Source organism: Ornithodoros turicata, chromosome 1 (genome assembly GCF_037126465.1).
Source record: "Ornithodoros turicata isolate Travis chromosome 1, ASM3712646v1, whole genome shotgun sequence".
NCBI classification, from domain to species: domain Eukaryota; kingdom Metazoa; phylum Arthropoda; class Arachnida; order Ixodida; family Argasidae; genus Ornithodoros; species Ornithodoros turicata.
This window is the reverse complement of record NC_088201.1, coordinates 123,571,019-123,598,401: the sequence shown is the minus strand read 5'-3', so window position 1 is coordinate 123,598,401 and position 27,383 is coordinate 123,571,019. Positions and strand designations below refer to the sequence as shown.

Here is a 27,383-nt window from a genome sequence, read left to right as displayed (position 1 = left end):
ATATTACCTCCTTTGCTAATCGACACAAGTCTGATACAATTAAAAAGATATGGATTTTAGATGAGGCTCTGAAGGAAGACTCGTCACACGCGGCGAACACCCGTGCAACGCGGACGTTACAGTCCGTGTCCACCTGTGACTCTATAGAAACTTCGTTGCGCTTCTCCGAGTCAAATGGAAAGCATACAGGGTAGGGTTGGAACGACATCGATATTCTTATTGATATTGTCAATATTTTATGCCTGCGATATTACCGATAATGTTAAAATGTGGATATTTATCGATAACAATATTGATATTCACATCGATATCGAAATGGATGCTGATAGAAATATCAGCTCGTATCAGCTATATTGCTCGTATTGCTCTATGCTGATAGAAATATCACCTCAAATATCACTCGTACCAGCAGAAAACTGCCTCACAATGTAACTAGTGAGGCATTTAAAACATTGTATCAACATGGAAATACCAAAACATAGAATATTTAGAAGCACATAATAAAGCATAGAATATGCATAGAATATTTACAAGAATGTGCGGAAATTGCCAAATGTCCTTCATAGTTGCACAGCACACCTACTGGTTACGAAACAAAATCTGTTTCGTGAGCATTTGCCTTACTTGAACACCACGATTTGCCACAGTAACCCTGCGTGCATGTTCCTTCAGCCTGATGTTTGTGTATCTCTGTAGTGTTACCTTTGCAAGGGAGATAATATGGCTCGGCTCATCAGCATAGTGGTTACACCTCGGTAACTTTTAACCATGTTTAGCAATGAAATAGTTGAATGATTTCAGGACAATGTTGGTTACTGTGAGCTCTCTGCACTTGGACTGCTGAAGCCGGAATATTCCTTCAGCACAACAAAGCAGCCGTTGTACAAAGGAAGATGGCTTCAACAGACCACCATTGTCCGTAAGGATGATCAGAAGGTTTGACGTGTCATCATCAAGAAGGGTATCAAGGCACCCATCACATGTGAGTTTTGCTGACACTATTCTGACGACAAAACCGTACGTGTTCAACAAAACATGTACGCTACAACGTCCTCGATGAATCTGCTTAGACCCGACGGGACACCGTAGTCGTGATCAATAGCATCAAGGAATGTGCTAAAGTTGGTTTCTGCCTGGGTTTCCTCAGTAGAGCTGCTCTGTGAATTTCCTTCTGATGCCTGCTGCCGTGGTCTACCCTGGTGAGACAAGGTCTCAATGCCCTCCAGGCTGGGAGACATGTTTTCTGTACTGGGAGCTTGAACGTCAGCATGCAGCAGCAATTTGTGACGCGGAGGGATCATTGTTCCAGCCTCCCCTTTGTCGTATACAGCTGAAGAAAATTTGGAGGTGGTCTTGACTCAGCCGATACGTTGTGATGTACCTGTAGGAAAGATATTTCTCTCTTGCCAAGTCCTCATGGCTTTTTTTTTTTTCACTTACTTGCACCCGTCGTTCTGGAAGAGTTCCTCCGCAAGTTCTACTATGCTCTTTAGTGTAAAGGCAAGGCTACAGACATGCGACGACCGTGCTGGGTGACCGGCACGCCAAAGGATAAGTGTAGCGTCATTAACCTTGAGGATAGCTTTATCATCTTTTCCTCCTGTTGTGTTACGGAGGAGCTCCGCAACGGCGCCTTGAACCCAGTCGCTACGGGGCTATGTGAATTTAGTATGTCGAATGACCTAGTAAAAAAAGGAAAGGATGTCAGGACAGTAGTTATCAGAAAGGGTGGAAGTTCCTTAGTGATCCACATTTGTGATGAACCTCACAATGCCCTCGCTGCCCTCAAAATCTGCAATTCCGAGCAATCTGCAGAAGTCGAGCGCTTTGTTCACTGACGAGCTGAAGGTCTGAGCAGCCAGTCTAACCTTCATAATTTGGCTGCGGAACTCAACATGTGCTCTAGTTAGCTTGTTGGCGGCTCGAAGTCCTTCGGCCTCTTGGGACTTCTGTAGCTTTTCAATGAAGTCCCACCTGACGGTCTGAGAATAGAGCAATTTTTTTCAACTTGTGTGTACTGCATTGTACAGATATACAGATATTGTTAAATCTCACCGGTACTGTGAAGCACTTTGTGGTCTCCCACTAGATTTCGAAGCAGCTTGAGGCCATGGGCCGCATCGAAGATTAGATGGACTCTCTTCTCCTTGTCAAAGGAAATGCGTCTTGAAGTCCTCTGTGCTGTCGACATGTATTCGACACCCCAGGAGGCGTCCCATCATTACGTTTGATGACAAGCCGTCGCACACTACTGCTACAACCTCTAGGCCGCAGTCCGTTATTGTTGTGATGGCTTCTGTCAGGAGGTTTTTAAGTATTTCGCCCGATAGTCCTTTATTGAGAACGTACCCAAAGGGTATCTTCCATGGTGATGCCACACCCGCTACAATGAACACAAGTGCATCACCCGCCAGCGGTGCGTCATCAGTTTCGTGTGGAGTGTGGGCCTCCCCGAAATCTTTAAACCCAATGAGGCGTCCTGTGGCTTTGTCGACTTCACATTTTTTTCTTCTGCTCATCTCGTCGAGCATAATGGAACACAGCTTGTCCCTTCGCTTACTGTTCTGGTGTTTGGATTTGAGATGGTCAAGCACCTCTTTAGTGAATCCCGGCCACGCTCCTACGGCCTTTGACCACTGACGAAGAGTGTCAACTGCTGGCATAGGAAACATTTTTGCCACATAGTTGTAGGCCCGGGGGGAATAGAAGTGCAGAGTCATGGCGAACTTTCGTGTCTCCTGAGAATACCTACGGCCCATTTTTGGACGTTTCACATTCTTTTTACATTCTTCGATTATTTCTTTGGGCAGTTCGCCAAAGGATTCAATCCTGCTCTGTGCTTCTTCTGCCAGTAGGTGTTTCAGTTTCAGTTCTGCAATCAGATCGTCCAACTTCTTTATTTTAGTGTGTCTTCTTTTCAGTGTCACCTGCAGACGGCGGCGAACTGCACTCAAGTGAAGATTCCCCTGCTTTAGTTGCCGTACACTTCACTTGGGAGTTGTTTTGCTTGGGAGTTGTTTTCGTAAGCATGCTCTTTCCGAATTCCTGTGCTCTTTGGTGTAGTGGGACTATCAATATTTGTGTCACCTTGTGATACCTGCAGTATGCACTATTTAATTACAGAGCACACGTCTAGCAGCTTAATGTTTCATAAAATGTACCTTCCGCCTTTTCGGTGTTCCCTGTTCCTGAGGTGTACAGGTCACTGTTTCGGAGCAGACATTTTCAACACCTGCAGTATCAACATCCGGGGATGCACTTGGCTGGCTTGATTTGTCTTCTCCCATGTGTGATGGTTGTGATGGGGATTCCTGCCCAGCTTCGTGAGTGTCAATCAAGACCGAGGTCTGTTAAAAGTGCAGTAAGGTGAAGCTTGTTTTGGCTAATGATGCCCACAAAGTTTTTTTTTCTTTTTTTACTTTCATGTTAGCACCACGAAGCAACTATGGCTATGAGCGGCGTGATGCCCATACTGAAGAAGAAACGTGATCTAGTATTTACCAGTTTGTGCTTCCTTGGCAGTCTACAGTAGGGATGCTCCTCATGAAGCTGCATTGGCATATGTACCTGCATAGCAATTTTTGTCTTAACTTTTGTAACGCTAAATTTTTTACATCATGTTTGGCCGTGATTGAAAATTTTCTCTAAAATCTTTTTAGGATGGAGTCACAAGTGAAAACTGCTCCTTACAGGGGGTGCAGCAGGTGTAAGAGGATTGGCTGGCCGATCCAACACCGTACTGCATCCTGCTTCATTGTCCTGTAAAAACAAACACGGAGTCAGCATAATAACACACACGGAAAGACACAAAGAGTATGGCTGCCTGATATTCATGATTACTGTAATCGACAAATATCAAGCTGATGAGGGTATGCTTTCAGTGCATAAACATGAAAAGCAGGGAGCACCTATATTAATTACCAAGTAAAGCGTTCTCGTTCTACAGTGCAATATGACATTCCATTGCTTTGATTTTGTAATGATGTAGGATACAGTCATGGGCATGCACACAATGCACCCAAGGATGTTTCATTTCATTTGTATTGACTGTATTGGCACTATGCAATAAAGTGGATTTGGCGCCATACTTGTCAGAGATGTGCTTGGCACTACTGCGTTTGATACAGCATCCTTTTTTAACATGCTCAGGCGATATCCAGACATAAAGCTGCTGGCGTCGAAGTGCCGGGAACAAAGTTTCACATGTCGCGTAGGAACGAAACCCTGCATTCCTAGGGCCTCCAGCCATCTCGAAAGCAAGTCCGGGTTATGCAGAGGAAAACTGTTGGATGATAACGCAAGGAACATATAATAACAACAGTACGGACTTTTTCCGGACGCTTGCCGCCAGTTTCGTTTCTCTTCAAGCATGCGGAAAAAGGCGGTTTAGCTTGTATATATGCCATTGAAGGCCGTCAAAAATTGGGTACGCTCTTTAATACTTACGCATGAAACGTCACGCCGCATGATTTGCTGTATCTGATTTTGCACTTCGCGCAGCTAACCGGCATTTTTGGCTGTCTGCGAGCATGGACGACGTACGGCGACAGTACCAAGACGAGGGCGGGGAGGGGAGACCGAAACCATTCGTTTCACATGCACACAAAAGTGACACGCGAATGACGACAAACAGGCAGATGATTATTGGCAAGCTCTTATTGCGTCTTTATTCTTCTAATGTACATGACAAACAGATCGCATACACCGTGTGGAGCACGTCACACAATAAAAACGTCCGCCAAACTTAGGGGAGGGAAACCCGAGAGGAAAGCAACAGACTCCGTGCCAAAAGTATGGCGGCGGCGCTGCGGCAACACTTCTCCGGGCTAGTCTGACCCCCGTGGTGGCCAATATGTACCAAAACCGTTGTGCAACATTTTTTGTAAAGATCGTTCCGAAGTCTCCTTTTTAAAGGAGCATTAAAGTGGTATCTAACATGGCCAACTGCTGTCATCTTGTAAAGCAGTATGTGAAAAGCACTCCCCAAAAATATTTTTGTCCAAAGTTGTTTCACCGCGACTCAATTAATTTGCAAAATCGCCCACCCACTCTCTCAAATCACCCACGCGAAGTGTGACGTTTGTGGTAGAGAGCCTCCTCATTCGTTGGTAGGAAAAACCGTCTGCTACGAACATTGCGAGCGGTGTCTTGTTGACCTCTATCCTTTATATGATTTATATCACGTTTTCTAAAAAAAAAAAAAAAGCAGATATGCAGCTTGACACAATAAGGTTGCAATCACAAGAGTAATATGTCCGTGGCTTCTGTGCAACGTCAAAATTCACATAGCAGAAAGCAAGCGATGACGGCGATGATGGCGCCACCTGTTAGCCACTGAACCAACTGTGCGGTGAAAACTGTCAGAGAGGCTGCACACTGTCGGGTAGCACTGGGGTTTCGCTGTACAAGACGCAGTTAATTTCGGGCTGCACCACTCGGTTCTTCCCGTGGTGTCTGCGGTCCCAAAAAGTCGTGGTTGTGTCGTTGACAGCCATCAAATCCTCCGTTTCGGACATCACGCAGCTGGAGAACGCATGGCGTCTCCGAAGCGGTAGCAGACGCTCCGGCCTGCGCGGTGTTGCTCACGTTGATCATGTGATCCCAGGTCCAATTAGGAACGTCCCTACCACTCGCGTCACATAGTGTCGCGCTTGCTGGAGTCCGTCACCTGTCTATCGTGAAGGCGAAGGAGGGTGTTTTGCGCACGGGAGGTTCAGGGAGCTATTGCGGGCGTCCTAATTTCGTTACGGTTGCACTAATTGTGGGGAAAGCTGCTTTCTGACGCCTAACATTCCATACCGACCAAAAACAGAAACAAAGTTGTGTGCCTCTAGACTGCTCCTTTAAGGCGGGGTTGATAGGAACGTGTCTTAATCGGATGCAGGTTTCCCAAAGGACGGACCCAACGGTGGTCAGAAATGTATCACGTTAGAGCCTCTACGAATTGTCATGCGTTTAAGATTATGTAGTGCTCTGGCTGCCTTTGAAATGATGATGGACTCGAACGATGGAACGATGTCATCGTTTATTCATGAAGTACAGCCAACACCACCTAGATAACACAAGGCCTCTTCATGCACGCCGTGACGTCACGCTAGTTGTCCCTCTGCTGCTTCCCTCTGCTACTTGGACGGTCGCCAGAGCGTGCCTAAGCAAGCGACGTCGCGCTCTTGTTGTTCAAAGCGATGTTTTAAGACACGTAATCGAATTTAGCATCAACTCAGCAACAGGGCCAACTGATGACTGAAGCACTTGTAAGTTTATATATTTATCCGAACGTTGAAAATACTACTTTACTCCTTCGAACACTTAAATGGTTACATAAAACCTGAAGTGCGATGATGGGTTGCTTTGAATGTGGAGAAACATCACACACTTGTCGGTCACGCTCATTGTCCAAAATTGGTGTTGCAGATGCCTCCTAACCTGCTTTAGGTCGTCATAGAAGACGCTGAATTCTTCATAATGTCTTCTCTTCTGGTTCCCTTCTGGTTCCAGTGAAATTTCTAGGGCTTTCTGAAGGGACGTGTTCTTCATCCTGGCGCGTTTGGAATTCGTTGACTCGCGACGAGCACGCGTAGATGACGTGTAGGCCGGGCAGTTTAAATAAACTGAAGGCACAGCACCTGGCACCAATCGCAGTCGATCGCTTTCGATTTTAGTCGTCATCCCAGAGGCCCCATCGCTGTGCGTGAGTTTCGCGACAATTCCGATTGCTGAAAATGCAGTTCGCAGACCTGCGAGAGAATGAGGACGACCGTATTAGAATCACCATGTAAGCAAGATCCCACAGCGCATTTCAGCGGCAGTGGTTTTAAGTTTACTTACATACCTTGGAACGAATGCTGGGTTTAAAATCTGCGCGTGGAATCGCCTTCAGCTTTGAAACCTTGAGAGCCTCTACCTTTGGGAACGAGAACACATGCACTATTGGGCTCTTGTCGTTGTTGTCGCGACAGCGAGGAACGCAACACCGGCCCATGTGGAACTGACTCACCAACATCGTTTCAGTTAACGGACACTGCCTATCTCCCCATAGAGCGTTCCAAAAGCATACGTACCTCACGTACGTGATAAAACAGTGCGCCTGCTCGGGGAAACGGATCGCGCGCGTCCAAACCGAGAGGCCCGCGTTGCGCTCGCACGGGGAATCGCGCGCGTCGCGTCCCGAGAACGGGCCCGCGTGCGGCTCGCGTGGGGCGCGGTTCGGGCGCACTGTTTTATCACTTAAACGGAAGCAGAGCTGACATTGTTGTACCCTGGCGATACATCTTTTTATTCCAGCGCCAGCAGAATGTATTCAGAAAAGGCTTCGGGTGTGTAAGGTCAGCCCAAGGTGTGTTGACGGGAGCGCACTGCTCTGTTGGGTCTTTATAGTATTCTTGCAAAATATATGGGTGCAAGAAAATAAAAGAAAAACGAAGAAGACAATTCACTGCTGTATGATGATCGCTGCGTAGAAGCACGGCACCGTTTTCTTCGTGGAGGTATAGCGAACGTGCATTCCTTTCTTTCTTTTTTGGTTCGCGTCGGTCGAGTGGCGATATCCTATTACATCCGGAACGAGGACATATCGCTTTGCGATCGCATACAAGAGTGAGCCATCTTTTGACGATGGTAGGATAATTATTGACCTGAGGAATAATGTGGATTTATGTGGTTGTGAGAATAGACTTTGTGTTTGTGAGTGTGAAAATGTGAGTGCGCGCGCTTTTCTGAACCAGGGATCCCACTTGACAAGTAAGTTCTTTGTGTGTGCCTTTTCATGTGACACGAGTGATACATTTATGTACTATTGCGTGGAATAGTGGTTTAAAAAATAAGGGTAGCAGCGCTTGCATTCTTATCTGTAGGATAGACCGAGAGCGTTTTTAATGGAATTGCCTCGCGAACCTGGTGAAGTCTTTCTTTTGGGCAGGCTATTTTATGAGAGCCGGTCCTGTTGCGTTGCATTTGATACGCTTTCCTGAAGCAGTGTGCTTTGTTCTTGTAGTGTGGTTTACGCCTTTATCAATAGAAATGAATAGAAGTGTTTGTTTTTTTGTTTGTTAGTATGTGTCTGTCACCTTCGAAGCGCTGTTCAAGCTTTATTTTCTTTGCAAAAATTCAGACTTTATGGTATTAAGCTGTCCGAGTAGAAGTGACTTTCCCTGCTCGCTTAAGATAAATTGTGTATCCCTGCCCTGTGCTTTCTTCACGCAGGGACAATGCAAATCAGTATTTGGCATTATGCAATAATTATCTGATAGCAGAAATGGGTGTCACAGTTTATTAGCGTGTGCGTCGTTATTTTATTTATTTTTTCTCTTATAGCTATGCTAGCAAAAGTGCGTGTAATGTTTCGCTGCTCTTTTTCTTATTTTCTCTACTTTTATGTAGAAGAAAGCCTCCTGCGTAAAAGCTGAATAGTGTTCTACCAGTGGAAGTGGGGTTGTTTGTTTGATTTTGTTGGGTGTTCGATATCTTGACGAAGTAAGCAGTGCTTAATTTTGCAGGTTTTTGAGCAGAAATGCTGGTATCTGAGCACGGAGTAGCAATTTCTATATTTCTCTGATCCTTAAGAAAATTTGTACGTCGTTTTCCAAGTAGACCGCGTTTAGTTTACGCGAAATAGAAAAATGAAGTTGTGTATGCTCTATGATGATCCGCCGCGGGCTTAGGCCTTTTCCCCGATGAGCAGTGTTTTGTATGCGACGTCGCATGTCTGGACTTGTTCAGTAGTGTTGCAATTTTTACCCTTCGCTAATATCTTGTTGCTGCCATCTTGCGTTAGACGTTGAGCTTCGTAGCGATGTGCGGTAACGCTACGATTATTCCTGAGCGCTCCGTGTGTTTAATGCGTTGTCCACTTTGCGTGCATGCGTGTGCTTTTTTCCTGATTTGTAACGTCATCATGGCATGTCTCGACTTGTTTAGCAGTGTTGCAGTTCTTCCTGCTGCTAGTATCTTGTTGGTGTCATGTTGTGCTAGCCGCGTGACGATGTGTGGTGACCTGAGGTCTTAAGCCTTTTCCCTGCTCACCTAAGGAAATTTGTGTATCCCTCTCCTGTGCTTTCTTTACGCAAGGGCAATGCGTCTGCGTATGTGGCACGATCAGATAGCAGACATGAGTGTCTTTTTCTTAGTTTATTAGCATATGCTTCAGGTTTTTTAAGTCAAGCACAAGTGCGCGCAATTTTTCGCTGCTCTCTTCCTCAAATCACCGATTTTACGCAGAAGAAAGTCGCATGGTACAGCTGAGAAGAGGGTTTCTCTGATTGATTGTTTGTTAGATGTTGTTAGGAGCTCGGTATGTTGAGGAAGTCAGCTGTTAAAGGTATCCGTGAAGAAATGCTTGCATCTGAGCGCAGGATGGGAATTCCTGAAGCACGGCACCCTCAGTGTAAATGAATTATTTTGGATGTGAGTCTGCTTCACTGCATGACAAGGCTGAAATGGGAAGAGAGAAAAAATTGGAGCGCTTCATTAATAGCGATCCAAGTAATAGGGCAATTATAGTTTCCATAGAAAGTAGAATTTTAATGGGCTCGTAAAATTATAGTTTTGTAGTAGTTCTTCTAAACTGCAATGCAAGGTAGAAAATCATTAATATGGTGGTAATGCCATCATGTTCCCGTAAAGGCGTTCTGTGTCTTGTGCTTTGGCGTGCGCGAATGGAACTTTGCCCACCCGGCTTCCGCGCCTTTTTGCTCGCAGGTGTAGCCTCAGACAACGAATATATGAACATAGAAAGGGTCATGTATTACATAAGCCTGGAGGTGATGTTGAGTGGTTTCACTTATTATTTTAAAAGAGCAGTGGTAGTTTACTGTAATTCTAATGACCATGATGAGCCTTTGGTGTGAAAATCGTTAATATGCGGGGTGCTTTTTTTGTTGAATTTTAATGAGAGAATGAATGTCATTAAGAGTAGGACAAAGGAAATAATCTTGCGATTCAATAAATAATAGGAGTCTTTGCCGGTGTCTTCTGCTTCAGACAGGATGTGAGACGTCACGCAGTCTGTAGCAATCCATTGACCGTTAGTGGAAAAAAAGTGTAGCAATAGAAAAATGGTGTGTATTGCCCTGGACGGATTTATGATGCGCACTGTTTTTGAATAAGAGGAGTGCGTTTGCTTAGAAATAGTTTGATACTGGTTTTCTTCTTTGTTTCTTTTCGCTTTTTTCCCCCTTGTTGTCTGACAAACATGCGCTGACATGCCTGGGCCTGTTCTGACATGCTTTCCTTCTACATGTAGTTTTTTTTCTTTTTGTACAAGGAATATTCTTGACGATGACGATAGTGCTGCCTTGAATGAGAGAAGAGCTATTCTTATTAACTTAGCTCAGAGAGTAACCGCGAGGGGGACAGGTGTGTGACTTTATTCAGGAGGAACAAAGCGTCATTATTCACTTAGCTGCATGGCTCTCGGCTGGGATGGGCATGTCTTGCTGAATTTTTTTTTTCCTGTACAGCAAGACTTTGGGAATGAAATGCTACAATCGCCTCCTGTCTATGGTGTTTTTCTGCACTAGTTCCCTATGCAATCATTATAGTAGAATAAAGGAAATAATCTAGGGATAGTGATTCAATAAATAACAGGTCCCCTGTCTAGAGCGTACGCGTCCTTGAACCACGCACCTGCATGATGACGTCATACCGCAGCAGTATTGTTTCAGGTTGACCTTGTCTGGAGGAGCATTAGTGAAAAAAAAACAGTGTAGCCCTGAGACAATAGGATGACGTCACGACCAATGAGAACGGCCTGCAGGGGGCGCAAGGATTCACTTCTCTCTTGAACACTGACGGGTCTGGACACACAAATTCTGCTCCTGGTAATTGCGTTGGCTGTCAGTGGAAGAGCGTAGCTTCGGTGGGGTTCTGTCTGCCTCTGATGGGGTGCGGATGCGTGGTTTGTCACTGGTGAATGGTGTTCGACGATGTAGGTGGATTTTGTGACGAGCGGATTTACAATGGGGGAATGCTGTGAACGTGAAAAATGATGGTGAGTGTCTTTTCACTCTGTTCAAGTGTTTGTTTTCTTCTGTTGCCCAGCAGTCGTGCAATTTGTTCTGACGTGTTCTGACTTGCCCCGACATGCATGCTTTCATTTGTTGGCGCTTTGTATTTTTTCATTTTTGACAAGGAACATTGTTGTCTTGACGATAGTGCTGCCCTGAATGGGAATAGTGCTATTCTTAATAATTTCGCGAATAAATTAGTTCAGAAATCAACCGCAAGAGGGATAGATGCATGACTTTATAGAGGAGAAAAAGCATTACGACTCAGTTCCGTCCCTGGCTGTCGGACGGAGTAGACGCATCGTTCTGCGCTCCTTGTTACCCGTACTCTGTGTTGATTTGTTGAGTGCCTAGTCCTCTTATTTGCCGTTGATGGAGTTACGTGTTAGGATATTTTGTTCTTTGGCAAGTCTCATTTAGTAAGACTTTGGAATTCCTACGATCAGCTTTCATGCATGGTGCTCTTCTGCAGTAGCTTCCTATTCAATCGTTATAGAAGAATAAAGGAAATAATCTTGAGATAGTGATTCAATAAATAATAGGTCCCCTGTCTAGAGCGCACGCGTCCTTGAGCCACGCAGGTGCATGATGACGTCATGCCATCGCTTCATTGTAGATTGACCAGTGGAGTGCAGCTGTAGCTTCCACAGTTTCGCCACGAAAACCACCGCCCCCCCTTCACCACGTGATCATCCGTAACGAATCACGACAAAATAGCCGGAAAACGGCGCCAAAAAGCGCGCGCTGGCTGATCGAACTGCGCATGTGCGCTGCGTGCCCTCTCCACACCTTCTCACTCATCTTCTCTCCCCCCCATGTTCCGAGCGCTTCGCCAGGCTATCTGCTAATATTATCGGGAAACAGAAAATGAAAATCCAGAAGACGAAGGAATTCACATGTACAGATTTATTGACACGGTAAACATATACACAAGAAGCAACATTTGAATGCAAGTAAATCTACACGAGTATTACAGAATACTGCAGAATAAATAGAGAATAAATAGTGCCGAGCAACAGAAAGCGTGACTATCATATTATACAATCCTTAAGGGAACCTATTCGGTTTGGAGAAAGTAGATATTATTATACATATATATAGCACGTGATGAGTCGCAGAAGCCATCCGTTTCATCCCAGCACAACTTCGAATTTTCCGATGACAGGGGCCACATGCTCGCGGATCGCAGAGCCACGAGCAGCTGATGTCGGTGTCTGAATGAAAAAAAAAACAAAAAAAAACAAGGGAACCTGTTAATATTATGGTAAACCCGAGCACAGGCAACGTTAATTGGATGAATACGCTCTGTAAGACATGCCAGCGTTACGCGCCTAATGTCGACTAATGCCAAAATGCGAAGAGCCCTGCGTACGCGATGCACGCTGTTTACCTTTTCATGCACACCAGTGTATTAAACATCAGACACATTCAAATGGTGGAACAAAACGCAACAAGTAACACCACACAGAATCATCTACCAGATCATGACTGATAACCGGCTGAAAGTGATGTAATACGGGACAAGCCATGCACACAGTTAGGCGACAGTATTAAACGTCTGATCACTGACATGCATCATACGTTTGTCTGCTTACCTTTCATTCAGGCGTTCGTCCATGGCTCGAAGATCTTCGAAATCCACGAAACGAAATCACCGCCAGCTCACATACGTAGACGCGAGCTACACAACGGTCAGACGGGTCGGCGCCTCGGAGAAACGAACGCGGGCGAATCCACCAGTTAAATGAGCCTTAGCCAATCATGATCCAGAAAGGTCACGTGGGGGACCGGAGCCAATGGAAAGTAAATAGCCGGAATTTGGCGGGAAATGCCAGCGGCGACACTATTTTCGCGGCGGCGAAACCGGCTTACTGTGCCTCCTCTGGATTGACCTTGTCCAAAGGAGCATTAGTGGAAAAAGTGTAGCCCTGAGACAATAGGATGACGTCTCGACCAATGAGAACGGCCAACAGGGGGCGCAGGAATGCTCTTGTCTCTTAGCCTCTCGGAGGTGGTCGCCCCAGAGGGCGCTAGGAGCGCGCGCGCATGCGTAGCTGCCGCGGCCCGTCGCCTCAGTCAGTTTCTGGCTGGCTGTCGCGGAGAGCAGTCGTATCGGTCTGCGCTCCTGCTGTAGTGAGGTGATTTGTTGTGCAACTAATGCTTTCGTCAACTTTGTTCCCGCTTTGTTTGCGATTTTCGTGCCAGTGCACGTCGGGTGCTGGTTGCTGTTGTGCGGTCATCCCCGCCATTTTCCTGTCTTCTTCTGCCTTGGGAACGGCACTAGCGCTGGCGTGTTTCTTAATAATTTTGTTGTGAGATTAGTTGAGAAAGTAACCGCTAGGGGGTGCAGCTGTGGGGCTTTATACAGGAGAACAAAACCATTACGAGTCAGTTCTCTGCCTGGCTGTCGGATAGAGCAGTCGCATCGTTCTGCGCTCCTGTTGTGGTGGGATCATTTGTTGTGTAACTAATTCTATTTTCTTGTTAGCTATTGATGGTTTGCATACTCTTGCTTTCCCAGCCTCTGTATTACGAGTATTGTTCTCCTTGCATGTCCAGAGCTGTCCTAACTTGCCCAGACATGCCATGATGACGTCACAGCTGACGTCACAGGATGTCCGGAACTGGTGGTCATAGCTGCGATGCTTTGCAACCTGCCTCTGTGCTTCGTCGCCCAGCGACGGTCAGCGGCCGTTCCGGACCGCTTTCTTCAAGATGGCGTCGTTGATCTTCAATTAAACTCCTTCTCTCCACTCTATCTCTACCTATTTTTTTATTTTTTTATGGACTCTCGTAGTGCACAACGCTCGGGTGGTCTGGACACGAGATAGACGTTCCCCAATTAGTGTGGTGGCTCCCTGGAGGGTGCTGATTAATGTGGGGGGTCCCAATTAGCTCTTATTGCTAATTAAACGTGTCCAGAAGCCTTGTAGCGTTGTGCACTATGAGAGTCCAGTCATTAATACTAGTGTTCGTGCACGTACTGAACGTAACCTTCCCGAGATGTTTCTCCAATCTCCTCTTCCAACACAAAAGAAAAAAAAATTGGAAGCCATTCGTCCATAACAAAACTTGCGCGAAGAATGAAAGAAAAGAGGGAAAATGTTCAGGTTGATATATGATGCGGGTAAGGTATCTCCCACGACAAAGCGGTGGCCCCTACATGAATCAGGGATTACATTTCGTTTGATGATAATAATTCGCCGACAGAAAGTAATCAATATTTACATGTTTTTGGCCATTGTTTGACTGCTCATGAGTGATGTATGTTCATGTTACTGCAGCATAGCTGCATTTCGTCATATGTAATGGCTAAATTTGTGGTATATCGATCGACACCTGTTCACGCAGAACACACGCTTAAATTCAATTTAGTATGGACCTAATGCGCGTCCAGATACAGAGCAAAGCAGGTTATGGGTTTGGACACATGGAAACATTCCTTAGCGTTTCTTGATTTCTAAAAAGAGAGCGAAAATGAGCAACAGTGTATGAGGAGCTCAGGGATCACGCACATGATTATTGTTGTGCACACAGCGTCCACTTTACTTTGTGTTACTTTAGCGCCGGAGTTATAGCATTTATACACGGCCCACGTCAGTCTAGCTAAATGACATAAAATTTTCAGTACTACCCTGTTTGTTTTGGTCGACCACGATTTCTGTATGAAGGTACACATGTGCAAATATATACCCCACACGCTAAAGGTCACTTCCAGATAGCAAGTGAGGAGAATGAAGAAGTCAAAGTCGAGAATGAAATATTATACCCCTGTCACACGGCCAACCGAATGACATGCACAGCGAATGGCAATCGCACCGAATGTCATTCGTTTGTCTGACACCGACTACACGAAGAAACAGAATGTCATTCGTCAATGATGTCAGTGTCGATAATTAAGACACCAGGGCCAAACATCTGAAGCATTATACAGATACATTAGTTATGTTTTATTTATTTTGCTCGAAGCTACCAAAACATTAGATTATTTGCTTTTTGAAAGACACTTATTTGGCTAAGTACCACTAGCAAATGTAACAAAGAAGCCCATCTGAACCGCACTTCGCAACGTGGCGACGGGGAACGAGGGTAGTTCTCCGAAAAACAGTGTTTAGCCTTCCTTCCTTCCTTCGCGCCAAAAGTTATCAAAGTCGTGATAAAATATTGGAGTAGAACTTTTCATTCGTTTCTCATTTCTTCAAGCGATTTATCGTTGTCGTTTTTGATAGCTCTCTACTGCGAGGGTACGCTGCCGATGCGAGAGGGAAAAGCGAATGAGTTTGGGGAACTCATTCGCTGGGCCAATATCATTCGCATTGCCATTTGATTTCAACGTGTGACACTGAACAAATGTCATTTAGTGCGAATATCATTCGGTGGGAATGACATTCAATTTTCCAGGGGTATTACTTGACCGAAACTGTGTAGGCTGGACATACATGCGGAGCAGTGTGGAACAGTTGAGCATTACATATCCGCCTGCCAGGTCGTGCACAGTTCTAGACAGATGTTAGCGGAATACGGGAAGATATTCACTTTTCTACTATACCGTTACCGCAAGCGGGGCATGTTCAGAGCGTTGGACGAGCACGCTGGTAGTGACTCATCGCGGTGGTTTCTGTGTTTTTGGAAAGGAGTTCCCCCACTAAGCGTTTCTTTGGCAGACTTATGTGATGTAATACACTCGCGTCGTATTTGAGGTCACGCTAAGTTACCTAGGTCTTACAAGCACCACCACTCGTGAACTGAACTCTGCCAGTTCCGTAGTCTATAGCCTCCAGTTTCAATTGGTAAACATCCCTCCTAACCCGATACAGACTTCCCTCCAATATACTTATAATTGATCATGTCTCTCCTCTTGTGCAGCGTCAAGCGATACCAGCAGTTGGGAACACGGACCGCAGACCCTGGATACAACGTCAGCAATATTAACAATTTTCCATGTGAGTAAGGACAAGGAAAAGGTCATTTCATACCTGGGATTTCACGTGTGAGCCTTTGTACGCAAAGGGGGTATCTCGTATTGCCACCTTCAAGAATCCACAGTTTTAAGTCCCATAGGCTCAAAATCATAAACGGGACTACGGAAGCGTCGCATGCATGCCCAATTGTGGGGAGCCCCCGAACGGCGTGATGAACTGTAAAATAAACACCTAAAACACCTAAGCTAACCTAAACTTTGAAAACTAACCTAACCTAACCAAAATCTAATGATTTTTGCTGCTCTGATATGAACGCTATGCTAAGCCTAGGGGTCGCAAAAACCCTAGTTTTTATTCACGACACGGGCTTCTACTGACGTCAAAATCACGCAATGTTCGAGGTTCCTCAGTAATATGTATTACCCAACACTATCATTCTGGCATTCTTCATATTAAAGCTTTAATTTAGAAATGTGGGATTTTGAACATCCGGGATTTTAAACGCTGGATTCTTAACGGTAGAATATCGTGTCATTCCCCACGGAAATATCGTGGATGATTTCGCGGTGCTGCACATCGTGTGAATCCGGACGATTACGTGAACCTTGTTCCAATTAGGAATCAATCATATCGGAATCATATCGTATGCGTTTTGTGACATAAAAAAAGCGCTGAAAGTAGGAAATCAATTAGGTTATTGTGCCATCATGGTCGTCGTCGATCCCCGACGCCAGAAAAACGCTGGTTTCTAACTGCGACTATTTTCTGCCCCATGGTAGTTCCTATTGTCAGAAGTAGGTAGCCTTATCACTCGACTGCGCGACAAGTACTATCCTTAGAAATATGTCGGAACTAGATTGCGCACCTTCACGAATACGTTAGCGAACTGGGGTCTTAAACACGGATGGTAGCAGGCGTATTGACGCGGCTGCATGCGGCATCAGCTTGGACACCTCAAGGAAATACATCATCGAAGAACCTGACCTACATCAGACCTGACAGCTGTCGCCACCACACTTTTTTCTCTGAACAGCTGCAATTTCATATAATAATTGGGGGTTTACGTCGCGAGACAACTGAGATCATGAGCGACGCCACAGCGGTCGGTCCGTGGATTGCTTTTGCCCACCTCAGGGTTCTTCAACGTGCGATGAAAGGTCGTCACACGGCACCCTGTATTTAACGTCCCTCGCGGAAGACGGCGTGTCTAAGCAACTTGTACCCTGCCACCAGGTTGCTGGCTTCCTCGGCCGGGTTCAAACCCATGATCTCGGGAGCAGAAGGCGAACACGCTACCGACCGAGCCACCGAGGCCGGTACTACAATTTCAGCTGTCCTTGGTCTCGCCTGTGTAGAACATACATTTCTTCATGGTACGTACTACCACACGTTGAGCATTACACTTATAGAGTGGTTCGAGTTATAATTGGTTCTCCAGGCATCAATGCGGGGAATTTTGTCGCTATAGGTAGTGCATTGCGCTGCCGCATCACGGCTTCACTTTGCAGTGGCTTGAATGTTATGGTTGTTTGCTACAACTGGTACAATAATCGACTTTACAAATCTTTGCACACCACATGGACCACCTCATCCACATAACAGATATTTCGATGCATTGTTGAATTTAGTCTGAACAAATCAAATATTGAGCGTTCTTGTAGAAGGAATTTAAGGAGTATTTTCACACATGTAGGTGAATTGTGTACAGGTCAGTGCTCTCTGGAACTTTTGCGTCATTTTGCTTCAATTGTTACTCACTTGTGTGCGTTAAGTGCAGTATATCTGGAAAGCATGCCACAAGAACAACCTCACGTGCGACCTCAAGTGACGTGAAGTGAATAAAATTAAAATAGAAAAGGAAAGGAAAAGTTTATTCGCGGTAACTGCTCCTGTACATTATTCTACAGTCATATTAGTGTAACTGAATGACATTATCCACATAATCAGCAATGGTCGATAGTTCACATGTAACGTTCTATTGGACCCGTTGTATGGCCAGACCACTTCTGGGCAGGTTTTACGCAAATGTTGTGTGGTTTACAGAAGGGTTGTTTTTGAGAAAGCCTGGGTGTCTAGATCGACCTTCTTTGTTTGTCTGGTTTGTTTCCTCGGTTAATAACTTGTAAAGCTGAGTTTAGGATGTCCATCATAAACACCTCCTTTCTACCTTACAACTGCAGACCCAGGTGAAAGCTCTCCCTTGAGGGCCCTGTACTTCAAGTGCGATAGTTGCGTCATTTGGAATCCCATCGCACCAGGCCGTGAGTACTATTCGTGTTAGTCCTGATGTGTGGTTCTGAGTAGAGTAGTAGTCTTTAAACAATAGATCTATCTTATATGGCGGGGCAGGTCAGAGCTGGGAACCCGCTTGGTGACACAGCAGTTCTTGTCCGATGAAGATCCTTCGTCCTATATCCCACACGTAACATGAAAAACGGTTAGGAGCAACTAAGATTTATTTGAACAAGAACTTTCGTGCACGAGATTGCACTTCAAATCTCGTGCACGAAAGTTCATGTTCAAATAAATCTTAGTTGCTCCTAACCGTTTTTCATGTTACGTGTGTGATTCCCTCTTCGCGGGCTCCTTGACAGTGTTTCTTCTCTCTTTTTTTTTGTTTCCCTTTCCGACGATTCCTATATCCCACGCAGGAATCACGTCACACGAGCACACACACCACTAGCAGATGGAGCTGAGCTAAATCTTCGTTAATCCGACGAAATGAATACTAACTATTTTAAAGGGATGCAGTGAAGCGTTTAAAACTCGTTCCCCATACTCACGGGCACTTCCGTGACGAATAGCCCCCAAGCCACCCCAATGCAAGAACAATCGACTTAGCTCTTCCAATTATGGTCGTTAACTGTATCGAACAGACAAGGACCGGCAAAAGGGAGGGACAGGCGCAATATAGTTTACAAAAAGTAAATATCCCTCCCACAAGAGCTCAACATCCGCGAACGCCCCGGGCTCGTTACAACTGCAGTTGCCCATGCTGTTCAGAAAACATATTTGTTGGAGCGCGGGAAGGGAATCCGTCGACAGTTTAGAGAAAAGTCATACCCGCATCGTGTACATACTATCCTTGTCCTTTTGTTCTCGCCCCATCCCGCCTTTTTTTTCTCTCTCTCTTTTGGGAATAGCAAGTCGGCCTTGGCCTGTCTGACCTTTCCCCCTTTCTTTATCTTTAATTCCCCCCATCCCGCTCCCCTCCTTTTTTTCTTCTGTTTTAAGGAGGGGATCAACAACAACAACTTTATTTTGAGATGAAGAGTGGGGAGGTTCAAGTGGCTGTAAAACAGCATGTTTTTAACGGAGCCAACGACTTCACCGATCGTGTTTCTCCCTTGACACGACCTGACTACGAAAGAGGAAGCAGCCCTGCTGCGTCTGGTCTGTCTACTCCCGTTTCGTCGCCCACCACCGTGTCAGGTGTCTAGACTTCAATTCTTGCGCATGTTTACTGACGCTTTAGTTCGACATCTACGTTTGCTTTGCAAGTTGCTCCGCGGGGCCCGCCCGGCGCATGCCGAGTTTGGCCACATCGGTCTAAGGCCGGCTCTGTGGTACGCTGGGGCGCCAACGAAGCATTTCCCACGCGCTCGCGATATCGCCTTGCGTCTCATGCGCTTTCCTTCGTCCTGAACTTGGCTGCAACTGCACTGTTCAAAGCCAGGGCCAAAAGCATAAGCGTTAGAAGGAAAATCCCCAACCTTCCAATGACTCAGACTTCGTTTTTAGGCACGACATTCCTCCCGACCCCATTGCGTCTTTGGTTTACCCTTTCACCCCGTTAACATGACGCTGCTTGCGCCCTTTGTTTTCGTGACCCTGAAGTCGGCTCTGGAGTTATAAACGTTATCTGGTTCTTTCCTTGTATCGAGATGGCGGCTAAAACGTATTTCGTTGTAGCGGGATTTCAAATACATTGATCTCTATGGCCCTCTGCCGGGGAATCCAAATTATTTCGCTCTATCTCGAATTTCATTATACCGTGTTTTGCTCTAACGAGGTTTGACTGTATAAGGTCATCATAGAGCCATTAAACCCTAAGGAGCAGATAGTTTAGGCATTCATTCTTCATTCACAACTCCTAATAGACTTCAATAATTCCTGTGGCTTTAATTAGTACAAGGATATGTCCTATGGTATGACAGTCTTCGTATCATCTGCGTTTCCTTGGCCGTTTTTGTTAGCATTTATCGGTTTTACTTGCATAGGTTCGTCTAGGTTGCTTCTATGTCCGACTGTCGTCAAACAAGCCACCATATGCAGTGCCCGGAAAGGCATCATTAAAATTAACTGATGACCGACATCAGATAAATCTCCTCAACTCTTGATCAGTTACTCATTACAAGTAAAAGTCGAGTAAAATGATGTGAAAATACTTTGTTAATACATCTTGCCAAAGATTTGACAATTTGCCACTAGACAATTTGAGCACGGTCTCGTGACACGCCAAAGAATTGCTGACAATAAGCTGTCAATACAAGTCCTGGCTTGTGTGACAAAGTCTATAGAGACTTGGTTGTTGAACAAATCAACGTGAAAAGGTCGTGCATCACCTCGTTGCGTACAGGAACCTTACTTAAATCGAATCGCGAAACGAAAACCCAGGTTTAAGCCGAAAACGCTCTCTACCAACAATACGATTGTCGTGTTTCAGTAGGAAAACATAAAATATTGTCCTACGTCAGAATAAAACCGGCTGCTATCACCTCAATTACTATATATGCTATAGATAGAATAATCAAAAAAAAGGTTCCGGCTTCGCACTCCTGGTAAGGATTTACGTTTTCAAAAGTTGCCTTTGTTGTTTTAAAAACTACAGGCAAAACATGGGAGAAGTCTAGCACTCGCAAGTGAATAAGATAAGTGTTTGAAGAGATTAAACCATTTATTTTACTGAAAAACAAGCCTTCGGACGGAGTCCGTCCTTCGTGCCATCCTGCTACCGAAAGCTTCTTTATCAGTAAAATAAACGTTTCAATCTCTTTAAATAGTTATCTTGTTCAAAATAGTAACCCGTTTCAGAAATTGAACATTGACGTTCCTAAATTGGACTTGCTAGAGAAAAATCCAGTATATATTTTGTTTACTTTTATCGACATCATACAGCTCCATTATCTGGTATTGTGTAGAGGAGAGGGGGAATTGATTGGAAGGTACAAAGGCTGTCACACTTGAGCAAGTTGAAAAAGAACAAAGACAGGCACCTAAACGATTCACAAATGCAGCTACCAAAAATGATTACATAGGAAGAATATCACATTAAGCGTTTGAAAGGTATCGCTAGAAAAAGGGAGGACAAGGTCACATGACAGACTGTTCCATAGAGGTGTTGTTTCGAAAAACTACGCATTCTAAAAAAAATAGCCGTTAAAAATGATAAAGGTTAATTTTACTCCTATGGTCTTGGCGAACAGAAATAAAACTAGGTGGTAGTAGGGAATTTCACGATTCGATCAATCAAGATAAATATCTCGGAGAAGATTTCAACGAGCCTGCATTCTGTACCCTTCTAGTGTGGCCCATCTCAGTTTCTTCTTCTTTTGTTCTTTTTTGCCCAGCGTCACCCTTTATTTCATGATGTTCCTTATCTGCTACATACCGCTTCCATCCCTATATATCTATATGTAGGTGGCAGGGCCTAATTTCGTCAACTGCGCCATATTCCTAATCACGTCATACGACACTGTCCAAAGATACACCCATTTGTTGTGCCATTTGTGAAGCCAGCAATTCAAAGAAGACGAAGAAGTAGCATGTGAGACAGAGGAATTGATACTGTAAAACCCTTTAATTTCGCAGCACTAAATTTTCGGGAATCGGGTAACAGGGATATATTCGCGGCGACTAAATTTCGCGATTTCTTCTCCTTCTGTTTTGAAATATTCGCGCGCCCCTAAAGTTCGCGAATTTTCACGATTCGCGAAATTCGCGAAAATTAAGGGCTCGCGAAATAGAAGGGTTTTACAGTATTTGACGTGAAACAACTTTTTTGTGTGTGTGTATTCTATGTTTTGTGGGATCTGCTCCTACTTAGGAAGCCTATCCCACGGGTGTGTGCTCTAATGGCCTAGTTCGTTCCCTACTGCCAACCAAGAATGACTCTGACACGGAAAGTATACCGACTCACATTTATTCACTTGAGTCTTCTTCTAAACTGTCCTCCTTGCACACCGTCCAAGAGCCGACTGCCCCATCCACCACCCTTCAGTCCCCATCACACCTCGTCTTGACCTTCACTCCCCGGGCACTTGAATGCGAACTGGTATTCTCCCGGATCACCCGCCATGGCTGCAGTTTTTTCGTTCTTCGTGTCTTTACTCAATTTTCATTTTCCTTTTTTGTATTTTCATGCGAGCGTTGCCGTTCTGTATTACTTTCTTCTACCATCAACAGTGTGCGGGCAGATTTACTAATGAGAAATGCGAATATTATGGCACATTTTGGTTTCAGACGTGCCTAGCTGTGCCACAACCTTGCAGTTTTGCTTCACACTGAGGAAATTATTGTCTATTTTTTTACTTGGAATGGTTTTCATTGTAACTTGCAATGTTTGTGCTTACTTAGACGTATAAAATAAGGACCGTTTTCGCAACTTCCCCTAGTCATTGCGGGCACACATTTCTACCCTCCACAGCATAGTGTATCATGTATGGTACACATACGAATTTGGTTGACGCTCACGTGAAGACCTAGCAGATTTTAATTAAAATTCTACTACATTGAGAAACAATTTTTTACTGACACGAAAAAAGGAATCAATATATGGTCAAGGGCAGACCCACCCAAGTCGTCGTCCGCATAATACTCACGGGGGTAACGTAACCTGTCATGCGAAAAGATAACGTCGTCATCGTCTGTAGCGGCCTGTCTGTTGCCGCCATAGACGACAACGGCTTGGAAGTCAGTCAGATGTACCGGCATGGTCCTGACGTGAGGTCACGAACATCTGCCCCCTGGGACATTCAATCAACGGCGGTGAGGTATCTTGTGGGGGAAGACTATCCCCTCTACAATAGCTCGGTGGGTGACCGAATCTCGAGATTGACTGTGAGAATGTATCGGGACTACTGGCTCTTTTTTAAAGAAAAAAAAATTAAACGCTTTTACGTAAAGGTGGAACTAATTAGTAACAGAATTAAACAGGAATCACCCTCGTATATTGCGTGAAACGTATAAAAATCAAATTTCATCGCCTGTGTCTTGAAAGCGATCCGCCATCTTTACTGGAGGACTCACTAACCCGATCTAACCAGATGAACAGTCTCCACGCTCGCACCACCTAGTGCGTGCCTGGTGGGGGCGCCCCTCGAGCTCCCCCCCCCCCTATCGCCCAACCCAATTTAACCCAACCTCGCTAAAGTGACGTGATTTAGCCCAATTCAAAGACCTTACCTTTTGCAAGATGGCAACTTTTGAATCCGTTAGGCTTAGCATTCTTACATATTTAGAATCAGCATATGGCCTTCTTTCACTTCTATGCAATGTTTACCTTCCTAAAGCTTTCACTGATTTTCAAAACGAGTGGTCCTGATACGGAACTACACCCGACTGTGATCGCCACTGCATTCAATCTGCCACTGCATACTACACAACGCCACTGCACAACAATCAATAATCAAGCATTGATTCAGACACAGATGACGCTGAATATCGCGTTACAAATACGTAGCCGTCCTATCAATTTTCTGTCACGTCACCGTCCAAAGCGTCATCGAGAATTATGAAATGTGACCAATATCTGACAGCTCTTATTGAAATCCCTGTGGCAGCGTACATCGCTTACATACAGGTAGAAGCACATGACACGAGACCGCCAGGCAGCATCCTACACTTGCATTCTCATATCCCAGTTATACTGACTGCAGATAAACTCGCGCTGAGCCGTACTAACTTTCGCAAAGATGGCATACAACGTATGGGACATAAAATATATTCAGAAGATAATAATAACAGCAAATTCTTAAGCTAGTGCTTGCATGTTGGAGAACTACGGTGGTCCATCAAATATATGACGGCTAAGTGGACCAATACTGGAAGAAACGCCTCGCGTTGCCGAGCTTCTTATCAACAACGCCAAAAGTGCCCGAATACACCTTGTTCTGCAGACAGCTGTCGAGATGGTACCTGGTATATGTACTTCACAAAAGTAATCATACATGACTGCGAAGAGCAGTGTCGCAGAACGCTGATTACTTCAGAGGGCAAGACAGAAATTTGCTTGCGCGCGCCAGAGACATCATTTTGTTCATGACGTATAGACCCGAAGCTGGGGAACAAAAATTGACTCACGCTAGTAAAAACTCCAGCTGGAAATGCAGTGGGAATTCCAGCTGGGTTATTGGACTTGTTCCAGCCTGGAATATGAGTGGATCTAGCCTGGAAACAGGCTGGTTCCGGCCTGGAATTTGACTGTATCTAGCCTGTAAACGGGCTTGTACCAGGCCAGAAACAGGCTGCATCCAGCCGGAGAAAGACTGGTCTAGAACTTGTTCCACAGTGGACGCAGGCTGGGACAGGGCTGGATATGCAGCATGTCTCCAGCCGGATTATCGGGTCCAGATGTAGGAGTGCTTCCACTTGAGCCTACCTTCTGCTGGAACCTATGTTCCAAGGCAGGAGGTTCCGCTCAAGTAGAAGCATCTTATACAAGCAGAAACTGGAAGCACGCTAACAAATGAATATAGTGACAATCAGCAATAAATTCAAATATTTATTTTAACAAGAATAAGTAACACCCCACAACAGGTATGGTAATAGATATACTACAAATAGTGTACATGCAGCAACAGTGGCAACACTATGAGACGATAATGTGATATCACACAATTTGATGCAAAGTTTGATGCAAGTGCGAAATCACAGAGGTCACTTCTTAGTCGCTCGTTCTCATTTAACTGTCCGACAAAGTAAGTCCGTCCGGTGCAAGCTGGACAATGACACATCATGAAGGCAGTTCCGATAACTATAGATAAGTATCGGGTCACTACTGCACCTCTTGGTTCAGATTTAGGACTTGAGGATCAACCGTACTACACACGACGCATACCCTTTGTCGTAATTGTGCTCGTGCACGGTTTCAGGAAGAAAATGCATAACAGAGCACACGACTACACAAATGCAAAGACGCTCACACTTTTATACAGTCGGCGATGGTGAAATGCAGGAGGAAACATCTAAATTACCAGGCTGCGCTTTAGACGCCAACACGACAACCGACGTTTCCCAATTCAAAGCAGATTCTGAGTTGATGCCGATGGCGGTTGGTCGCATGTTACGATGAGAGCATTGTGGCTATAGTTTCGGTTTGACAGACGGGGAAAGCGCACGTCTCGCAGCGCAAAGCCAATCAACAATATTTTTTTTTGCAATCTACTCATGTACGTGGAGTTCTCTGCATAACCTTGCACACTTTTGGGTATTTATTTATTTATTCTTTTATTTATTTATTTTTTATATTTGGGCATAAATTATTTGCACACATTTTTAAAATTAATTTTGGCTTTTTTTTTGCCTTATATAAGCCAACATTATCTTCACATCGTTCGCAGCGAAGAATCTCGCACAATCCCATTTCCAGCTCGGCTCCAGCACGGAACCATCTTAGTTTCCGAATGGAAGTTGGATGGTTTCAGAATGGAAATTCAAACAGCACTAGACCCAGCATGTAAACAGCCTTGGCCAGCCCAGCTCCAGCCTGGAATGGCTTTTCGAGGCTGGTTCCACAGTGGATTCAGGCAGGTTTTTTTTTTTTTTTTACTAGGGACGTACACAAATATTTTGTTGTTCCCCGAGACTTCTCAACGCGCATGCACAGATCAACCAATTATGGTTGCTGGCGCTGAATTTGACCTACGTGGTACCCCACACCGTGTTACGCGATGGCTCAAATTAGGCAAGTATACTGATGACTGGATTCATGACATGTTACTCCAGATGGTTATTATTGTAATACATCGAAAAGCCAGCTTTAGGTAAATAGACTCAAAGTGTCATTACATGTAGAATTCCATACGAAATGCCATCAATCATTTTCGTTTCTTCTTCATTTCGTGTTTTGGACTTTCCTTTCATTTTCCTGTTGTAGAAAGAACGAACGGAAATTTCTGCTGTGCACGTCGCTGGCAAAACGTCCACCAACACGACCCTTCCTATAGAGAACCTACTTTTTGGCTTGCATTACGATTCTAGGAGATTGACTTAACGTCAGGAAACTTGATAGAGGCGGCAACTCAACAAAAGAGCGTACATAGAGACATCCACTGTATTACATCTGTCGATAAAATATTCATCTGGAAGAATGCATAATGTACTCATAGACGGCGAGAATTAACATATGTTTGCACAAATGCGTACATGCATCAATGTATTTAACAGCAGCGCACCGTGCACTAGGATCAGTGAGACTGTCAAATATGAACATTCCCCCTTGCCCCAGTTCGTGTTCTTCGACAAACGAACAATATTCAGTAGAACCTAGGTATACTGAGATGCAAGCCAGCTGGCCTAAATTTGGTGTGTGCCACACTAGCCTGAGGTGCAGATAGTCTGGCAGTACCGAGATTGAGCAGGGCAAGTCTTCGATCAGGGTAATACCGCCGACAATATGCATTCTGACATATGAGCATTGCAACTCATTATCTCCTCCTTAGTCTCGTTCACTCATAGGTTCGGGATTTTTACCGTGTAAATGCTCGTCAATCCACAAATAGAATGAATCGATTGAAATATTTTTCGGTTTTATTCCTTCCAGCGGGTACTTGTTACCTTGATGTGGTGGATCCCGAAAATGTGGACCCGTGTTGCCTGGAGATCTCTGTGGCCCAATCAAGGCCATCGGCTACGATAGATACATGTGTTCTAAAGTCTACAGCGGAGTGTAGTAGAACTTACGAAGCTGCTGAAGAATCATTTTCTCGGAAATAAAATTGATGGTATGCGAAAACCACATATACAGATCTAATCGAAACGCAGTGTTAAAGGGATCATGAAAGGATATTTGACAAGCCTGCGATCATGACGATGATGATGATGATTCGTTTTTTTTTTTTTTTTCTGGTGCACGAGCGGCGAAGGCCATAAATGTACTAACGTATTCACCCTGTCAAATATGAAGTTGAGCATTGTTCTGACAACGAAAATATTCTATATTAATCATGCTCGTGAACGGCGACTGCTACGACCCGCCTACGAGGCGAACTGGCCGTGACATCGTACACAAGGGATGTTGCCGATTCGCGGACGGTGTTTTGCGAGCAAATTGTAAAATTTGCAAGCGAGCTTGCAAACTTCGCCATGCACTATGTTTTAATTTGACCCGGAGTTAAGACAGCATCTAATCGTTGATACAGAATCCTACCGGATGTGTAATGTAGTCGTTGATTGCCAACATGGTTACCGGAGCACGTTTTCCTCTTTGCTGTTCCTTGTCAGAAAAAGTCTGTGTCGG

At 44.9% G+C, this 27,383-nt stretch overlaps 1 long non-coding RNA gene across 1 annotated transcript; it reads left to right on the top strand.

Annotated features, from left to right (window-relative positions):
• Nucleotides 1-7,472: 7,472 nt before the first annotated feature.
• Nucleotides 7,473-26,908, top strand: LOC135368623 (uncharacterized). The gene is made up of 5 exons (XR_010414832.1): nucleotides 7,473-7,740; nucleotides 13,563-15,946; nucleotides 17,159-17,298; nucleotides 18,106-18,186; nucleotides 26,688-26,908. It is a non-coding gene; the product is annotated as an uncharacterized LOC135368623 (long non-coding RNA).
• The last annotated feature ends 475 nt before the right edge of the window (nucleotides 26,909-27,383 follow it).